Here is a 20,158-nt window from a genome sequence, read left to right as displayed (position 1 = left end):
CGGCGCTGAGTTCAGGGCAGCGGGGACTGGGCAGAAGGCAGCGCCTTATATACCGGAGACGCACGTTGCCTCTGAAGGGGACATGCCGGCCGGTATGAGGTAGCGAGGAGAGGCGGGGCCAAGGGACGGAAGCCCCGCCCTTTGAGAGTAAACCACACCCTTTCCTTCAGATTCTCCCCTGGAAAGAGGCACCCGAATGCCAGACTGTCCTTTCATAAACTCCTTCCTTCCTTGGCTACTTCCCCCCTCCACACCCCACTGCGCGCCTTCTGAACGGAATTTGAACGTTCACTTACGGTTCTGGTGCACTTTTTCTGCGAGGTGAGTCTCACAATGTTCAGTGGGGCTTAAGTGTGCATATAGGAGTGCAGTGGTGCACATTCTCCCCCCCCCCCATGGTAACCCGCTCCTCACCCACATTTCTACTTCCTTATTCTTGTTTCATCCAATCCTCCCCTCCCCCCGTCTCCTCCCGAGTCCCCCCCCTCATTTCCTGCCCCGGCTCCAGACGTCGCTGCAGCGGCCCCCTGTGGAGCAGTCACCCAAGGAGCCGCCGCCTGGCCCACATGGGGCAGGGTGGTGACAGTGGCAGGGGGCGGCGTGAGTGGCTACTGGATCTCCTTTCTAGGAGATCCAGGCAAGCATCGTATGCTGGGTTGGTGGGGGTGGGTATTCAGGTAAGGCGCGGGCGCGTGTCTTGTCTCTGTCAGTCATGGCGGCTTCAGCACCAAGGCCAGCGCCGCAGGGAAAAACGGGCCGTGAGCGGCCTAAGGAGGAAGAGTTTCGCTGCTGAATAAACCTCCCCAGTACCGGCGTGTTGGTTTTTTTTTTGTGTGTGTGTGTGTGTGTGTGTGTGTTTGTGTGTGTGTGTATGTGTGTGTTTGGTGCCTGAATTTTTGCTTCTAAACTGACATAGCAAAGCTCGGCCGTCCTGCCGCTTTTCTGCAAAGATCTAAATGTGAAGCTGATTCCCCATCTGCAATGCAGAGCGGCAGGAAGAGCTCCTTCCTAACCCTTTCGATTTCCCAACAAAGAATTTCTCTTTCCTGAAAAACAAACAAGACTTTTCTATTAAAATATGACAGATCCTCATTAAAAGGAATCGCGGTAATCAAAGGATCAGTAGTTAAAAGTACCTATCAAGGGCTTGACATTGAAAAGGTCAGACAGCCCGGGGCGGTGGCTGATTGGGGCGGGAAGAGAGATTTAAAAGGAAGAGATGTCTAAAGTAGTTAAGAGCTGGGAAGGCTAACTTACAGTCTCGCTGTTAACAATTGTATGAGTGATATTGCATTCACCAAGTCTATCCTTTTTAAAATTGGCATTTAGTCACATTCTTAACAGCTGTCCCATCTGTCTATCTGTCCTTCTATTCATTACACACCCGCAGTGAGCTATTATTTTATATATTAAAAATACACATATTGTTTGCTGCAGTAGACTTACATGGCAACTCCCCTGTTTCATTTCTGAAACCTATGAGGCTCTTCACATCTGAAGAAAGTGAGTTTCCACGGAACTAAGTGGGATTTACTTTACTGAAGACATTCATAAAATTGGGCTGCACAGCTCGCAATTTCATTGCAGCAGCAGGTGCTCATCCCACACTCCACTTATTTCACAATGGCCCCACTGAATCTAGTGGAACAACTCTAGAGTAAGTTGTACATGAACTGAATCATTCCACACTTAATGGAATTGGTGTGGCATGATGTTTTTAAAATAAAATAAAATAAGCAGTTTAAAAATGGTTTTTTAAAAAACGAATTGAATAAGTGAGTAAGAATTCATTTCTAAACCGAGGGAAGACTTCTCTGTGTGTATCCCATGGCAAATGATGAAACACAGGCATGCCTGAAGGACTTTTTCTCAGAAGTAGGTCCCACTTCATGAAATGGAACTCCTTCCATGTAGGTGTGGAGCCTTATTCAGACTTGTTTTACAGCTCTTGCCTTTGCAGGGTTCAGAACATACATGCAGATTTCTAAGGAGGCACCTGTGAAATGATTCTAAGCTTGGCTAGTTTTAAGTCCTGTGTGCGTGTGTTTGTGGGAGATAGATAGGTTATTCTTGCATTCTTGTTTGTGCAAGAGAGGTTATTCATGGTGCCACTATTACCCAAAGTTGGAATATCAACTTTGAAAGCCATCCGGAAGTCCACGCTGCTGCTGGCTCATTAATATGGTGTTGTCATAGAACTGCAGCACTGCAGTCAGCGGAGAAAGGAGACTGAAGCAGGCTTCTCTGGGACGTTTGCAGAGTTGCATTTGCACAGACAGCTTGTTAGACGGACTCTTTTTAATATTCTTCCGACCATGTGTGACCCAAAGGTGCCATTTTTATCACAGCTTGCATCCTGTGTATATTAAGACTGCAAACATGCTTGGGAACAAGCCCCATTGAAATAATGGGACTGACTCCTGAGTAGAGATGGGTAGGACTGTGCTGCTTGAATCATTGTAATACTGAGATATTTCCCAAGAGTCTCAAAATGCTGAAGGGTGAAGGCAATCTGCTTAGTTAGCCCTGGGAAGAGGCAGAAATCGATGTCTGAATGGTGCAGAAAGCCTTTTAAAGTGCTAGTCCTAGTGGGGGATGGGGAAGGAAGACAGCATGTGGGCAGGATATAATTCTTTGGGTTGTACAAGAAGAAATTCAATTTACAGCAAAACCAATATTTACTTTTTGCAAGGCACACAACACTAGGCATTGTGAACATTTGCAATCCTATTTCCATTGAATGCAGGAGGACATCTGGGTGGGGGTGGGGGGGGGAGAAACAGGACAGCTGCAACCATCTGCATACTTATTTAGGGGAAAGCATTCCTGAAGTCAGTAGCCTTCCTTCTAAATAAGCATGCTTGGGAGCATGGTGGTGGGAGGGGCTATAAGAATGTCAAACCATTTAAGGGAATGAAGGGACATAATGTGGCTTCTGCATGGAATTTACTTGGAAGTAAGTGACAAGGATTTCAGTGTAACTTCTGATGATGTGTTCTTGATCATGGTAGGCTAAACTGGCATGAATCCAAATAGTTCAGATTAGCTAGACTGTGAATGAGGCTCTTAAGTTTCTGCAAAGGCAAAATAAAAATAGAGCAAAGGGAGGAAATATGTGCCAAGCTGGCTTAAGGTTATGTACTGTCTGTCTGTCTGTCTGTCTGTCTGTCTGTCTGTCTATATATATATCTATCTCTATCATCTCCAGTGCTATTTTTCTAGAAAAAGAGGTGCCGCCAGAACTCACCATGAAGGCCTCCCTTGTTCTCTAATATGTAATGGCACCCACCTGAGAGGTGCTGGAACTGAGTTACGGTGAGTTCCATCTTTTAAAAAGCCCCATATATATCCAATATATCAAACAATTGACTGATAGGTTACAATTTGAAAATAAAATAAAAATCTTATACTTTGTTAAGGAGGTTGGTTGTATCCCAGACTTGTCTTACACTGAAGTTAATGGACATAAGTTACTTAGGTTCATGGTTTTCAATGGTTCTTCTCTGAGTAGGACTTAGTTGGCTACAGTCCAATGCTATGATGCAAGATGACACTGCAAAAAAGTACCTAAGCTGTAGCTTGATTTCACAACCAACTATTTCTTCCTTCCTTCCTTCCTTCTGATGTATGGATTACTTGTAAGTCCATCTAACACAATGAATGCTTACTCAGCTTGGCATATTTATTGAATTTTTAAAATTCTGAAAACTCTGCTTGTCTAATGATTTCAGTGCAGTTATTTTCATAGCCCATACAATTCTTCTGATAATGTCATTATTTGAAAGGATCTGTGGCTGCTATTTCCAACCCACATTCTTCAGATTGGTGTCATTAAAGGCAATAAGGTTGCTTCAGATTAAGTGAATTATAGCATACTGGAAAAATGAGTGTATATTTATGCAAAAAATTCTATATCTATTTCAGATATTTTTAAATGCAAGATTTTCATTTCCAATGATTTATTTCTCTTATAACATGAACTCCAGACCATAAATGGGTGGCTGGACAATATTACTTTCCAAATATTTTTATGAAGGTGAAATGAAGGTTAAATAAATTGGTGGGCTGCTTGCAAAAACTTTTAAAGAAGCCAGTTCAGCTGCAACATCAGTGACTGCAATTCTGCATTCCATTTGACCACATATACCCAACTAACTGCATGTGGGATTGCAGCAAGTATATCTTGCAGTCCTGGCACAACTTCTACTTAAGGTAAAATACACATATTTGGAAGATGACTGTTATTTTATTGGAACTGCTTACCATGTCTTATAGCCTTCATAGGTTTTTAACCCTAAAGCTTATTTTTAAGAAGATCCTCTTCCCATCAAAAAACACAATTCCAAGCAGAAGAACCCCTTACATTCCAAAGCTCCCATCATTCCTGACAAAGCTGGATGGGGCTGATGGGAGCTGGAGTCCAGCAGCAGAGTCCAGGAGTTCAGGTCTACAGATCCCCCACCCCACTCCCACCTCTCTAAAATAAAGGTTTGCTTTGAAAATTTCAGCTATGCAGAGAAAATGGGTTGCATAATTTTCATTCTGCTTCACCAACAAAACTTCTTAATGAGGAGACAGTAGAAAACCAATGCCATTTTTTATTAGCACTGTCTTGTTTAAGCTGAGCAAGAGGAAGGAAGAGAACATTATGCAGAGAAGTAACCTATGCTTTGCATACAGAAGTTCCCAAGTAAATCCCAAGCATCTGGCAGTCAAAAGAACGCAGCAGCAGGTGATGTGAAATATCTCTTCTGGAGAACTTGGAGAGTCGCTACCAGTCAGAGCAGACAGTACTGACCAAATGGACAAATAGTCTGACCCAAGGGCTGGGCTGGTATCAGTGGTGGACTTGGCTGGGTCTCTTCTGAGGGCCCACACACCAGTGGGGCGGGGGGGGGGACACTGAGAAGAGCCACTTGTGACCTGCTTGCTTCAACCACAAGCGCTTGTTCTGGCCACTACCGGCAAGCAAGCAGCTGGTAGCAACCATGATGAAGAGGAGGAGCAGGTGGTGGAAATGGTGATGAGAATATCTACTCTCAGCCAATCCCCCCACCTTCTTCTTTTTTTTTATAAATATTTTATTGCAAGTTTTTAACAAAAGAAAATCACCAAACATATAAAACACCATCACCAGTAAATAACAAACAAAGAGCACATGAATAAACAAAAACATAAACATAAACATAGAATATATAAAAAGTTTTTTCATAACTATCTAGACTTCCTCACATCTCCCTTTCCTGCGTTCTCCATAAAAAAAGTTATAAACTGCAATTTATTACCTTATTTCTGTTCTTATTTCCTAATTCTCATATATTATGCCTCATATTTTAAGCGCTTTCATCAAATACTTAACTGCTTAGTTTAGACATAACATTACTTCAAATTTCATCTTTATCATTCCACTTATTCTCATATATTTCTCATCTAAACTGCTGATGCCATGTTATTTCCTTTCGTGCACTTTCTTAACACTCATACAGCTTATAATGTTTTTGTAAATAGTCTTTAAACTTCTTCCAGTCCTCTTCCGCCGCCTCTTCTCCCAGGTCTCGGATTCTGCCAGTCATCTCGGCCAACTCCATGTAATCTATCAGTTGCGTCTGCCATTCTTCCAGTGTGGGCAAATTTTGTGTCTTCCAATATTTTGCGATAAGTATTCTTGCTGTTGTTGTTGCATACATAAAAAAGGTTCTGTCCTTCTTTAACACCTTCTGGCCGACAGTGCCTAAAAGGAAGGCCTCTGGTTTCTTAGGGAAGGTATACTTAAATACCTTTTTAACTCATTATAGATCATTTCCCAGAAGGCCTTCACTCTCAGACAGGTCCACCAAAGGTGAAAGAATGTTCCTTCAGTCTCCTTACATTTCCAACATTTATTATCATACAAATGGTATATTTTTGCGAGCTTGACTGGGGTCATGTACCACCTGTATATCATTTTCATAATGTTTTCTTTCAAGGCATTACATGCCGTAAACTTCACACCAGTGGTCCATAACCTTTCCCAGTCAGCAAACATAATGTTGTACCCAATGTCCTGCGCCCATTTTATCATGGCTGATTTAACTGTTTCATCTTGAGTATTCCATTTTAGCAACAAGTTATACATTTTTGACATTACCTTAGTCTTGGGTTCTAACAATTCCGTTTCTAGTTTCGATTTTTTCACCTGGAATCCTATCTTTTTATCCGAATTAAAAACCTCCTTAATCTGAGCATAATGTAACCAATCTCGCACTTTATCCTTTAATTTCTCCAAACTCTGCAACCTCCAAGTATCTCCAACTTTTTCAATTATTTCCCAACATTTCGGCCATTCGGCCTCCATATTGAGTCTTTTCCGAGCCTTGGCCTCCATTGGTGACAACCACCTTGGGGTCTTGTTTTCTAGTAAGTCTTTGTATTTTGACCAGACATTAAATATTGCTTTCCTGACAATATGGTTCTTGAAAGTTTTATGAATCTTTACCTTGTCGTACCACAAATAAGCATGCAATCCAAAAGCATTATTGAACCCTTCCAGATCCAGGACATCAGTGTTCTCAAGAAGTAACCAATCTTTCATCCAGCAGAAAGCTGCAGCTTCATAATATAACCTTAAGTCCGGCAGGGCAAACCCCCCTCTTTCCTTTGCATCAGTTAATATTTTAAATTTTATTCTGGGCTTTTTGCCCTGCCAGACAAACTTAGAAATATCTCTCTGCCACTTTCCAAAACATTCCACTCTGTCCACAATCTGTAGGGTCTGGAACAAAAACAACATTTTTGGCAACACATTCATCTTTATAGCAGCAATTCGGCCCAACAAGGAAAGTTTCAATCTTGACCAGGTTTCTAAATCCTTTTTAATTTCTGACCAACATTTTTCGCAATTATCTTTAAATAAATTCAAATTTTTGGCAGACAAATTAACCCCTAGGTATTTCACTTTTCAAAGATCTTGTTCAGAAGACAACACCTCACAAACGTTTCAAGGCTCTGATTCCAGTTTTCACAACAGGGAGGACTCTGGGAATGTTTATCCCTCCAGAGAAGTTACTCGATTCCAAGAGGATAATAACCACTGCAAGGGTCCAAAATCATAGGGACCCTCTTAATTATTTTTTTGCTATGTGGTTTTTTGTAAGACCTGACGAAATGTGTCCTTTGCACATTTTGTCTATTTTGTTGTAAACTTCTTCACATTATCAACACACTGTTGTGACAGTCACGTGTCTTTCAGCACTTTCTTGTGGTTGCTCTATAGACCTGTTCCCTTGTATGTGATTTTTTATTTTTATGATATGGAGGTATTGAGCACACTTTTGGATGAAGGCTGGAGGTGTTATTCATGTACAACACAGAATTTATTTGAAGGAGTGTTACTTTTAATGTAAATAAGTTTATAGGGAATTTCCAATTAAGTCCACCTCTTGATGCTGATGCTGATGATACGTGGAGCCAGGATGTCTCACGCTTTCCAAGCTGTTCTTCAGGTGAGGCAGGCAGTGCAGCCTCCCAGGGCTCCCATGTCTCTTCTCCTACAGCAGCAGCCAGAGAGAGTTAGCTTCTCATCAGCTCTGCAGTCCCAAAACCATTCTTTTACAATGTAAGCATTGGAAGAAGGTCTAGGATTCTAACAGGAAACAGTGTTTTCACCGGCCTCTTTGTCAGACTGCTTTTAAATATGGAGGTGATATGTGTGCCTACTATGGCAGGGAAGGGAACCTCAAGCCTGAGAAGGCTCTTTTCAGCACTCACCCCAGCTCACACTCCATTTCCTAAGGCCACATCCTTCACAGGCCCTGCTCTTGAGTGTTTTTGCCTGGTTGGCATGTGCCCTTGAACTCTGATGAGGCCTCTTGCTTGTCTAGGTGGAGGACAGAGAGAAACCAGTCCCCTGTACAGATGTAAAATTTACTCTATTGCTCCTCCCACTTTTGCCTCAGGCCCAGCCACCACCATCAGGTGGCCTCCAGAACGCTGCCCAGAAGGAAGTGCAGCCCTCAGGCTGAAAATATCTCCCTATCCTTGGTCTGCAGTTACAAATCTAGAGTTTCTTTCCCTATCAATAATCCCAGGAGCAGCCAAATGATGCATCAGCAAGATGGCTTGCATCAAGCTTTTCAATTAACTAGGTATGTACTGCATAAAATTTCTAAGTTCAAAATCTTAACTTACAAGTGTCAGTCTACAAGAAGAGTTGACTTCAGTGATATTAGTCATTGGGGATGGGGGTATATTAGTGATATTAGTCATTGGGGATGGGGGTATATTAAAAGCATGAAAAATGTCCATGAGGAATTTCTAGATTTATTTATTTTTAAAAATATATATATATCAGAGGGTTAGGGATTTGTGTTGTGCACTGATCTCCGTGGAAGATAACTGGTATAAAATAGTGATAAGAAAAAATGCAACCATTCTAGGGAATCTAGATAAAGATCACCCAAGACAGGCTTGGAAACTAATCTGGGGTTCAAAAAGCCTAACTCTAAGGAGAAGCAATAATTTTAGTCCCTCAGATTCTATTCCATCCTGGACGAAATCCTAGCCAGAGAGGTCCCCCCCCACCAGATGCACCCCAAATATCTCCCTCCATGCCCAGAAGCACTCTTTGCCATTTCCAAACCCTAGAATGCAATCACACTGCCCTTCCCTTTGAATAGGCCTCCCTCATTCTGTCTCTAAAATTCCATCGTGCTGATCAGAGCACACTGGGATGTGGCAGACAGCAGTGGCGTGTATTGTCATGGAAAACAATGTTCCCCTGCAGGCTTTCACAATTGCCTTTGGTCTCATGAGAAGAGAAAAGCTCAAAGGTCAGTGGTAGAGCATTGGCTTTCCATGCAGAAGACACCAGGTTCCCACCTCCAGCTAGAACTCAATATTCAGGTGGGGATGTTCTCCATCTGAAACCCCAGAGAGCTGCTGCCAGACATTGCATGGACAGGTGGAATCCCCCCAACCCTAGGTGACCCCCGAGCGGAATAATGACTCAAGACAACGTGCTATGGGATTAAAATTGGCCACAACTTTATTAAGTTTCAGATGTAGGGAGACCTTGGCTCAGGCACTGGGCGTTTATCCTTCCCAGTCCCCAGCCGTGGATCTGGGAGACTTCAGGGTTATCCAGAATGTGTGGGGATTGTGCTGGCTCTGGAGAACATATGTTCAAGCAGAGAGCCTGCCCCCCCCCCGTTTCGCCGTCGTTGGAGGGGAGAGCAATGACAACCTCTCGGCATATGGCCAATGCCTCCCCTCAAGACCCCTTTAACGGGGAACCCTGGTATCACCGCCGCAAGGGGGGCATGGGTCACTGCTTCACGCCCCATCCCCCCATTTAGGAAGATAGACTAAAGGATTCTGCCCAAGGCCTGAAACCTCCAAAGTTGTGACATTTTGCCATGGGAAAGGCAAAACCTGGAAATGCAGGAAAATTCCTTTCCAGCCCTTCAACAGCAACCCTGACATAGCAGCACCTGCGTACCTGTGGAGGGAGGGGAGGGTGGGAGACGCTCTGGAGCCAACTGCCACTTCACAGGTAAGATTCATCTTCCGTTGTGTGGGCAGGATGGTCCCTCCCCTTACCCCTGACAATGCCTCCCCAGGCGGGATTGGGCGATTGGCAGAGGTAGGTGGAGACCTCCAGGTATCCAGCCTGGGGAGGATGAAGCCAGCCCAAACTCCCAGGGGCCACAATGGGATCCGGGGGCTGCATGCCACCACGCAAAAGGCGCCCCCATTGTGGACAATACTGACCTGGATAGAGCAATGATTTTGCTCAGTATAAGGCAGCTTCCTGTGTTGCTAAGGGGGAGTGTCATGGGTCAAGGAAGCAGCCAGGGAGAGCCCTTTGGACTGGCTGATTCTGTGAAAAATTGTATTATTTCTTTATCCACCCCTCCTTGGGGAAATTGTGTAATTTCCAAGACAATTCAAGTGAAGCCTTGGAAAGCGTGCCCATCTCTAACAAATATATAACATTGGGTGGGTAGGTGTGAAATTTTCTGAGCAAATCTGAATTTGCTTGGGAAACCCCCTTCTTTCCCCAAATTGGTCTCAACTCTAATTTCAGCACAGCCTCCTTCTTTTTTTGTACTCAACTTGCCAGATTTGACAGGAGGTGGCGACAGATAATTTAAGCAGCATATGCTACTCAAGTGATCAATGAAACATTCAGTACCAAACTTTTTTGTTTGCTTTGCTCTGCTATATTCATTATTCAGTAGGTAATGTGACCCCCACCCAGCCACCCACAAATCTGTGTCTTCCTTGGAGCACTTGACTTTTCCTTTTATCGACTTGCCTTTGCCAGAGAGATAAAACTGGAGTGCAGATCCCTGTAGAAAGATAGTGTTTCTGCAAGGAAGACACAGGGAAGAGGAAACATTTGCTGCTTCGAGTCTCATTTGTATCTGGGTTAATTGCACTTCCAGGGGATGTGTCTAATTGATTTGTGGAGAGAGGACTAACTGTCTGCCACTTGGCAATGACGCTGCAGAACTGAATCTCTCTTTCTGCTGGGGCAGAAAAGACAGAGCCCATCTGCAGCCTGGAGATGAGAGGATTGCCAAGGGCTGAAGGGCTGGGGAAGGGCCATAGCTCAATGGCAGAACACCTGCCAGGCATGCAGAAGATCCCAGGTTCAACCCCCAGCATCTCCAAGCAGTGGCAAAACAAGGTGGGGGCGGTGGGGGCAGTCTGCCCCGGGTGTCATCCTAAGGGGGGGGAGTGACATTCGCCACAGGCTTGGGAAGTTGGGAGCACACTCCTGGCTGGAGGAGGCAGGCAGGCAGGCAGGCAGGGGAGAGGACGGGAAGGAGGCAGATGAGGAAACAACGGGGGGGGGGGCGGGAAGGGGAGAGGAAGGAAGCAGGATCAGTGGGTGTGCCTGGAAGACGAGCGCCTACAGCTGGACTATCAAGGGATTGAAAGGGCCACTTCAGGGGTGGTGCTGCAAACACGGAAGGGATTTTGGCCAGTGCTTAAAAAGAGAAAGTGAGTTTCCCTCTGACAAACCCTTTCTGTCTCACCTCTGCAAAGCCCCACATGTTTCCGTCCAACCCTGTCCTCAGCCAACCCCCCCCCCCCACTTAGAAGCCACTCTGGGGTTATTGACTTCTGTGTGCTTGCAGTGTATCTGCGTCTCCCTTGTATCTATTAGGGACTATTCTCTCGCCTTTCCTTTGATATCTATGCTGCCTATTACTTCTGCCATTTTAATTTTAGAGAAAGTGTTTAATTTAAAAATGTTCTGTACTATAGAAGAACAGTGGTAACAATACATTGAAGACAAGTAAATATTTTGGGGAGGGTGGTCCCAGAGCCCTAGTGCCCCCATCCCAAAGAGGATCAAATGGACGGACTTTGGTCCTCTTTTCTCCTCCCCTCCCCCAATGTCTTCCTCTCTCTCTGATCTGGCTCCCTGCCTGTTACGTTACATGCGGGGAAACCCATGTGGGGTTCCTCTCTGTGTAAAGTCTTCATGCTGTTCCTGCACATGCCTGACAAATCCACCCCATTGTCAAAATTTACCTTTCCCCCCACCTCCGGTCTCCATTGTTGGGTGTCCTGGCTGAGGGGGGAAACAGAAGACGGATGGCCATCGGTCAGGGATGGTCTAGTTGAGATTCCTGCATTGCCCAGGGGGTTGGCTAGATGGCCCTCAGGGGTCCCTTCCAACTCTACAACTCTCTGCAGGCTTGTGCAGAGGTTTAGGTACAAGTTGGATGCAAGGGGTGCAAATGATTGCAGCCCATCTTATGCACCGTCAGCTCGGGAATAAGTCCCACTGATCATGATGAGACTAGATTGCTGCTGTGCAGTCCTGTTGTTTAAATAAACATTTTCCTTTTCAGATAATAGAGAGCACGGTGAAATCACAATAAATAAAACCTCCCCTTCAGTAGTTTCAAGCACTACTACAGGTTCCACAGAATATCTGCATTGCCTTGTTTACTGCGACAGCACCTGCACTTTGGAACTCCCCGCCTCTTGCAACAAAGCACGTGCCTTTGCTAGAGGCTTTTTGGGCACCTGGTAAAAGCATTCTTCTTTAGGAAAGCATACCCAGACGCTTAGGAAGTTGAAGTAAATTTAATCTGTTTTAATATTTTAGCTTTTATATGTTTTAAATTAGGGCTGTTAATTTTTCTTGATTTTACTGCTGTGGTGTTTTTTGGTTTTTTGTTTTGGTAAACCACTTTGAAGGTTTTAATAAACAATAAATATAAATAAAATAATACAAGCCAAAACACAATCCAGCCTGTAGATTTAAGTATCTGTCCACAGTCACCTACTTGTTATCAGAGGCCCAGAATCCACATTCCTTTGTAAGAAAATAAGAAATAAAGTCAAACTATTTTTGCAGGCAAAAAATAAAATTCAGTCTGTGTGTTTGTGTGACAAGAATTTTCCACACTGGGTACCACTTGACCTTGCTACACCGCTGGGTTGTCCCTCTAGTGGGGAACACATTGTGCTCCTTCTGGGGTATTTTGTCCACCTTTTGTCCTCTCACCTGTGGCTCCTAGAAGGTGCCAGCATGTGACAGAGACCACACCCTAGGAACGCTTTGACTGGCTGGCTAAACCAAACCCTGGGTCTCAAACCCTCCATTAGTTAGAGACTTCCCCTGCATCCGTAGATAGGCTCTGGCTGGCTGATTGAGCAGACGTGACCAAGAGTGGGTCCAACCATCAAAAAGGCTGTTTCTGCACGTGCTGCAGAGGGAAGTGAGGGGCAGGTGGGGCTCATCCACCTCGGAAGGTAGCCCATCTAAGAGAAGGAAAACTCTGATCCTAAACATCTCCTGCCTTGACTTGCTTGGTGTTGCTGAAGTACAGCTCCCATCAGCCCCATTATGTGCAGTGACCAGTGATGATGGCGACTGAAAGTTCAGCAACATCTGGCAGCCCAAAAGTTCCCGACACCATCACTACTGTATACCTGAAGGAGCGTCTCCACCCCCATCGTTCAGCCCGGACACTGAGATCCAGCGCCGAGGGCCTTCTGGCGGTTCCCTCATTGTGAGAAGTGAGGCTACAGGGAACCAGACAGAGGGCCTTCTTGGTAGTGGCGCCCACCCTGTGGAACGCCCTCCCATCAGATGTCAAAAAGATAAATAATTACCTGACATTCAGAAGACATCTTAAGGCAGCCCTGTTCAGGGAAGTTTTTAATATGTAACGCTGTACTGTTTTTAACACTGATTGGGAGCCGCCCAGAGTGGCTGGGGAAACTCAGCCAGATGGGTGGGGTATAAATACTAATTTTTATTAATTATTAATTATTATTATTATTATTATTACTACTACTACTACTGAAACAAATGGGAGCACCCTGGGATCACTACTGCAGTGAGACAATGGCCTCGCCTCCTTGTCCCTCTCTGCACTGCCAACCCAAGCCTCTTGAGTTCTCTTGGTGCTATTCCCACTTCCTTGTGGAGGAAGAAAAGATGGCAGCTAACGATTAGAGACCAAGGTTTACATTTTGCTTTTATCGTGCCCTTCCTCCAAGGAGCTCACATTCTACCTCACCCCAGCAGCCTTGTGAGGTTAAATCAGGCTGAGATATGTCTATGATCATCCACTGATGATCGATCCACTGTGATCTTCACATAAGGGAAATAACAACCTTTACTTAGACTAGAAAGGGTTTCCAGACTTCCTTAAAATATTCTAAATTTGTATCTTTTAACAGTTCCATCCATTTTGCCATTTCTGCAATATGCCAAGATTTTGATCAGATGATAATATCAAAGGGGATTGTGAGTTGGGCCCACCCGTACCTGGAGATGCCAGAAATTGAACCCGGGTCCTTCTAAATGCTAAGCATGTGCTCTGCCACTGAGCTACAGCCTTTAGGGGCGGCAACTACCAGGACGCCTTTGACCAACACTCTCTCCTTCCTAAGTAAAGTTAGGGTCAATCTCCACTTCCCATGATCAGGGGAAACACAAAGGGCCAGGCTGTCCGGGATGCAGGTCAGCATGAAGAAGCAAAGGCAGTTTCCAGTGCTCAGTCAACTTTTTATTCAAGGAAATGAACATACAACTCAGAGACACTTCCCAGTAGGTCTTGCCCCTGTGCAGCAGTTGTCAGGACTGAGGTCCCTGCCTTCTAGGGCTCCTCCTCTCCCCAGCAGCCTCAAACAGCTTCTGAGCATCTTTGGCCTCTGTTCCACTCTCCTCATTATTCTGTGTGTTCTTGGAGACAAGGCTGGAGGGGAGCTTGTTACATCAGGAGAGGGAGACTCCCTGGATTCCTCAGCAGTCTCTTGTCGCCCCTCCTCTGCTTCAGCCTTGGAGTCTGAACTGCTCCCTTTCACAAGTTCTTCCTGCTCACGAAACTTTGTTGCCCCTTCAGCATCCAGATCCTCCTCTCCATCTTCTCCCTCTGACCTCCCCTCAGTGTCCAAATTGCAGAAATTGGCCTCTTTGCTTATAGTGACCACTGACACATGGCTTTAAAAACAAAAAAAAGGAGGAGAATAATTTGCAAATGCTGTATACGTATGCACATTTAAAAATGATTGCTACCCTACTGAGTCATACAAAATAGAATGTTCTCTCAGGGAAAAACAAACTTAAGAGTTACGAAGAAATCTGCTGCAAAAGGCTTCCACTTCTGACGACTCAGTCACTGCAACCTGAAAGAGCCATAGCACAAAGAGTTTCATACAGAACACAATATAGATTTCCTCCCTAGCCAAGCAAGGGATACTCACCTAAATGTATGTCAATCATGGAATACCATTTCGACTAAAGCAGCACTGTCCTAGAGCTGGTGACTCTCACTGCAGGGTTTTTCTTGAAGTATCAAGAGCTCTTATTGATACTGCATCTTTCTCGTCAACTAAACATATTTGCTTCAGGTACAGTGAATTCTGGGAAGCCTGAAGAAAGGAGGAGCTGGGACAAAAGAAGAAGTCTTCTCCTACCTGCAGGTGAGTCTCACTGTGGTGACACGGAATAGGGCCTCTTCTGACGACTCAGTCACCGCAACCTGAAAGAGTCTTAGCACAAAGAATTGTAGACGGAACACAACAGAGATTTTCTCCCTAGACAAGCAAGGGATACTCACCTAAATGTACTTCAATCCTGGAATACCATTTTGACCGCCATTTTTGATTGAAGCTAGATAAGCCATTAATCTAGAGGGGCAGAACAGAAAGGTGAGAGTCAGATTTAAATCTCTGCCATTAAGCTTGGTGTGGAAAGAGGAAAGATTGCTCAATGCTCACCCTTTCGTTTGTCCATTTGAGGTGTGACTTGGCAGCTTCTTCAGTTGGGTTACAATATAGAGTCACTAGTTTGTCCCCAGCCACCTTCCACCAATTCTGCAGAAAATGTTTTGTGTTTTTTTAAAAAAAGCTTTTCTTACCACTGTGACTTCTGGGACTCAGCTGGAAGAGCTGGCTTCATTTGAGTGTTGCAGGATCTTTGGAGAGAACTGTGAAGAGACCATCAGAAAAGAAAATGGGAAAAAGGAGAGACCCATACAAAAAGCATTGCCCTGGAAAAAAACACACTGAATGGTGCAATGTGAATTTACCTAAATCAGCACTGTCCTAGAGCTGGTGACTCTCACTGCAGGGTTTTTCTTGAAGTATCAAGAGCTCTTATTGATACTGCATCTTTCTCATCAACTGAACAGATCTGCTTCAGGTACAATGAATTCTGGGAAGCCTGAAGAAAGGAGGAGCTGGGACAAAAGAAGAAGTGTTCTCCTACCTGCAGGTGAGTCTCACTGGGGTGACACCGAATAGGGCCTCTTCTGACGACTCAGTCACCGCAACCTGAAAGAGTCTTAGCGCAAAGAGTTGCAGATGGAACACAATAGCAGGGGAACACAGGTATCTTACACCCTTGACCGAAGAACGGTACACTCCTCCAATCTGGGATGGTTGTCCTCTTCCACCAAGTGCGCCACTTCGGGAGGGATGCACATGGAACGGTGAGGGATACAGCATAATCCACCCCCTTAACACATTTGTCAGTGAAATCATAGGCCATTATTTTAGAGGTATTACCACCACAGCCACATGACGTACCAGTGATAGTTTTGCCTGCCCTTTTGACGTCTGTTTCCCATTGATTATGTAATCTTGTCACTGCTGCTGGAAAGGCCAGTCATTTCAGTACAGCTCACTACAACGCTTCTCAAGCATTCGTTCTCCCTCCACTGGAATCCTCCACTTGCAAGACACACTGGAGACATAGTCCAGAGTTCAAGGCTCCATTTTAAGATGGGAATATACAGAAAGGAGAGACAAGTACAAAAGCATTGCATTGAAAAAGATCACCGAGTAGTCTTCATCCAAAGACTAATTAGTTTGTAAGGTAAATAAAACGTTAAGACTTTAAAGTGTCTTAGCACAAGAATTGCAGGTGGAAAAGAGATTTTCTCTCCAGCCAAGCACGAGATACTCACCTAGAAGCCCTTCAGTCAGAATACATGCAACTGCATTGTTACTTTTATTATGATGTAGCGTTTCAAGTTTACTTGTTAGGTGTTTGCACTTGTCGCCACTTCTGACAAATCAAGAGCATTTAAAAGTTACCTTCCTTCAACTGCAGCGCTAGTTTCCAAAGGAAGCTGGCTGCTAGATTTGCTTTTTAAATTGGTATTTTAAATATATTACCTTCAGTGCTAGAGGATCCAAGCTTTTTTGTATAAACGCTTTGTGTTGTCTGAGCTATGTGCTAAGTAGCTGTTCCTAGAAGATGCTTACCAAAAATAAAGTAAAATCCAAAATCCTTGGTTATTCCCACTAGAGAGTCACGTTACACATCAGGGATAATTTTGCCTGGCCTGTTCCATAGTTACCTTTTGAGCTCCATTTCCCATATCTTTTTGTAATCTTGCAGGTTCTGCTGGAAAGGCTTAGTGGAGTTGATGTTCTCGTCTGCTTCCTCATTTGATCCTCACAAGAACCCTGTGAGGTAGGTTAGGCTGAGAGAGAGAGAGAGCTTCATGGCAGAGGGAGGATTTGAACTCTAGTCTCCCAGGTCCTAATCCACCACTCTAGCCACTCTCAGGAACTTCCCTCAGAGAAAGCACTTTCCCACAGGATCCTGGACTTGCCATGTCCCTGAGCAGTCCCTCTCCAGTCGCCATCAGCAGGTTCATCCTCAAAATGCTTTATTGGCCTTTTCAGCAAGTTTTTAACTTACCTGTCTTTCTCTCCTTCCAAGGCAACCTGAGCAAACATGAAATCAGAAGGAACGGTTTTGTCCTCTCCCTGTCTTCTTTGCTCTTTTTTCCCCCTCCACACGCACATTTCTAGCTTCAGCAACCAAAAACTCAAACTTTCCACTCATGAAACGACTTGTCTCATTGGCTTTTAAAAGAAAAGCCTTCTATTTTCCCTACTCATTCTCCCACTGCTTTAAGCAGTGCTCCTTTCATGTGCTCCTTCTTTTCATCCAAATACTCATTAGTTTGAAAGGTAAATAAAACTTGATTCCCCCCTTCACATACCTTCATTTATCTTTATTTTCTCTTGGCTTTTCCAGTCCAGTATTTTTAATTTTCCTTGTTCACTTTAAAATCTCCATCTTAGTATTTTTCTCAGTTTTCAGTTTAAATTTTGCTTGGCTAAACTCTTTTGGGGGGACTTTCTCAAAGTCCATCATCAGTCTACAATTTACTGTCCCTGTGTTATTAGGATTAAGTCTTTTTTGATCTTCTATTTTTCTTCAGCTTCCTTCTAATTAAAAAATTAATGTCTCTCCTAACACTTTTTAGGGAGAAATACCTGACTAAGATATATGCGTGCAGTATTTGAAATCAACCACAGCAGAGATCACAGATGAAAATTACCTGTGTCCCTTTTTAAAGTTGTAAACGATGAATTTCAGCAGAGTAAAACCCCTTCATTTTCTCTTTAAAAAACTGCCCAATGGTTTTGAAAAGTAATCTAACCTAAACTGGTTTCAGTTGCCTTTTCAAACCTGTTTCATCTTCCCCAGCCTCCCTCTCCTAATCCCTCTGCCCATTAGCTCCTTCAGCTCCGACCAGTGAGAGGGCTAAAACCAGTATTACAGCCCAGGACAGGCTCACTCACCGGAATGCGGCTCGCTCCTTCCACCACCAGTAGGTCATAACCACACATAAAAAAGTCCCTTGCAGCATTAATACAGTGGGTGCAAATGTCTTTATTTTTTACATGGGGTCACTTCAGGGCTTTGATGGGAAATGAGTATTTTCTTTCCAAATTAATACATTCTGGAAATACAAGGGAATTGAATTTGTAATCCGCCCAAATCTCATGGATTACAAACTACAGGAACATGACCTGTACAGGAAAATAAGGGAAAGACAATGGGAAGAGGGGATGGCTTGGATCTCAGTGGCCCCCATTGAATTATATGCAATCTGGGGCACAGCTGGAAAGGAAAGCAGTTGCTTCTCACTCCTGATATTTATGCTGTGTATACACAACATTCTATGATAGAATGAATGAAGACTGGGTGCTTGTTTTTTTTTTTTTTAAATGGCTTACAAAGAAAGAAAGTGGGGAGTAATTTTAAATCATTGCTCTTGTTTTTAACATACTGGCCATCTTTCCCTTGAAAATTGCTGTGTTGAAATATAATACCTGGTTGGTGGATAGGAAGGGTTTGGAGTGACTGAAATACCGTAGATGTGCAGCTCCACTAATTACAGAAGAAAATTCATTTCACTATGACAATTAAAAACTTCAGTGTTTGATGCTTAAGAATGCCTTGTGAAGTTTAAAGTTAAGTGCTCTTTTCTCTGTTCTATCTCTGTCTTAACTTTAACTGCCATGACATGATTGCATAATTATTGTAGCTCGCAAAACTGGGTGAATCTTAGCACAATGTGTAAAGGCACTTTCCAGATAATCATCACTGAAGTTAGACTTATTTTACAGGAAAGTAGTTAGAGGTGAGAGACCATGTGAAATTGCTTTGGATATGGTTTTATCCTGCTATTCACCTCAGTTGTGTAATGCATGATGCCATTCATCCAGTTGCCATTGCCAATAGATTCAAAACTCTCCTAATCAGCGTTCATTTTTAAAGGAATCTGCCTTGCATGGTACACTTCTTTCTTGCACTGGGCAAGGAAAACATTGCCACTGAGAGCGAGCAGAAGGCTGATCTGTTAGAAGATGGTAAACTCGTATTTTCCTTTAACATTTTAGCAGCCACTGGCCCATTTGAAAATGGGGGCTGACTGGTAGTATTCCAAATAAGACCACACTTGACTTGTCTAGCTTGATGTCCTAAGGTTTTTGCTTGAGATGATAGCTTGTTTGCATGACTATTCAGTAACTATTTTCTCCTATGAGCTTCAACATCTGCAGTTGACAACATACATTAAAAGTGAAAGAACTGTGTTTGGAAATAGAAAAAACCCTCAAATATTGTTATATTCACCCCAGTTCTCTGAATACCAAGAATTCCAGGGGTGCAGCATGCTTTTTGTGGTTGTTACATTAATTGCCTGTACTTCACCAGTAAGTCCCAGGGCTACAATTTAAAATTCAGTATTTAAAATGGTATTAAAAAGAGGTATGTTCCTTTGGAAGGAGATCACTCATATGGCATTTTGAAATAGTTTCTGCCGTACCAAGATTGTCTTGAAAACAACAGAGCACAAAACACATGACATGGAATTCTCAAGCATGTTCATCAAATGTTAAAGGGTATTTATCTACCAGCATTCTCCCGCTAATCGAGTTAAATTTGTCTGTCTGTCTTTTACAGGAAGATCAATCAAAGAGGAAATCTCATGACAATATCGACCTACAAAAAATGAAAGATTCCTACCAGTGATGTTGCTTAAAAGGTCCATACCTGGAGACTAGCTTGTGATGGAGAATAATCTAATATTGTTTGATTTTTTAATGTAATAATGTTTTGCCACACTGCATAAAATTTTCTGGATTGTCCAGTCCTTTTATCAATCACATTTGATTCCTTATTTTCTCTGCATTTTCTCTGTGCTTTGTAATAGTTGCACTTATTTGCAAATGTGCAGGCAGAGCAGGATCTGTGTCAACAGCTGGGGTGGGTGGGAAATTGTTGTGATCCCATGCACCATTCAGGGGTCTACTGAATGGGCCCCCTGGACCCGCTCTTCCTTTTCACCATTGCAATGTGCTTGTTCACCCGACTCTCACTCTGGCCAGGTGG

At 43.7% G+C, this 20,158-nt stretch overlaps 2 long non-coding RNA genes across 7 annotated transcripts; one reads left to right on the top strand and one right to left on the bottom strand.

Moving 5' to 3' along the window:
- The first annotated feature begins 213 nt into the window (after positions 1-213).
- LOC310695841 lies at positions 214-19,932 on the top strand. The gene is made up of 2 exons (XR_014520274.1): positions 214-321; positions 19,730-19,932. It is a non-coding gene; the product is annotated as an uncharacterized lncRNA (long non-coding RNA).
- On the bottom strand, positions 14,000-18,359 carry LOC310695829. 6 transcript variants are annotated; one of them, XR_014520244.1, is made up of 4 exons: positions 17,475-18,357; positions 17,168-17,193; positions 15,725-16,946; positions 14,000-15,330 (listed from the first exon to the last, which is right to left on the bottom strand). It is a non-coding gene; the product is annotated as an uncharacterized lncRNA (long non-coding RNA). The 6 variants fall into 6 exon arrangements; XR_014520247.1 differs by having other exon boundaries at positions 14,000-14,640; positions 14,719-15,330; positions 15,725-17,193; positions 17,475-18,347; XR_014520248.1 differs by having other exon boundaries at positions 14,000-14,455; positions 14,719-15,330; positions 15,725-17,193; positions 17,475-18,346.
- Positions 19,933-20,158: the final 226 nt, after the last annotated feature.

The sequence above is a fragment of the Podarcis liolepis genome, assembly GCF_965112155.1.
Source record: "Podarcis liolepis genome assembly, chromosome: 16".
Classification (NCBI taxonomy): Eukaryota; Metazoa; Chordata; class Lepidosauria; order Squamata; family Lacertidae; genus Podarcis; species Podarcis liolepis.
This window is presented reverse-complemented; position numbering and strand designations above follow the sequence as displayed.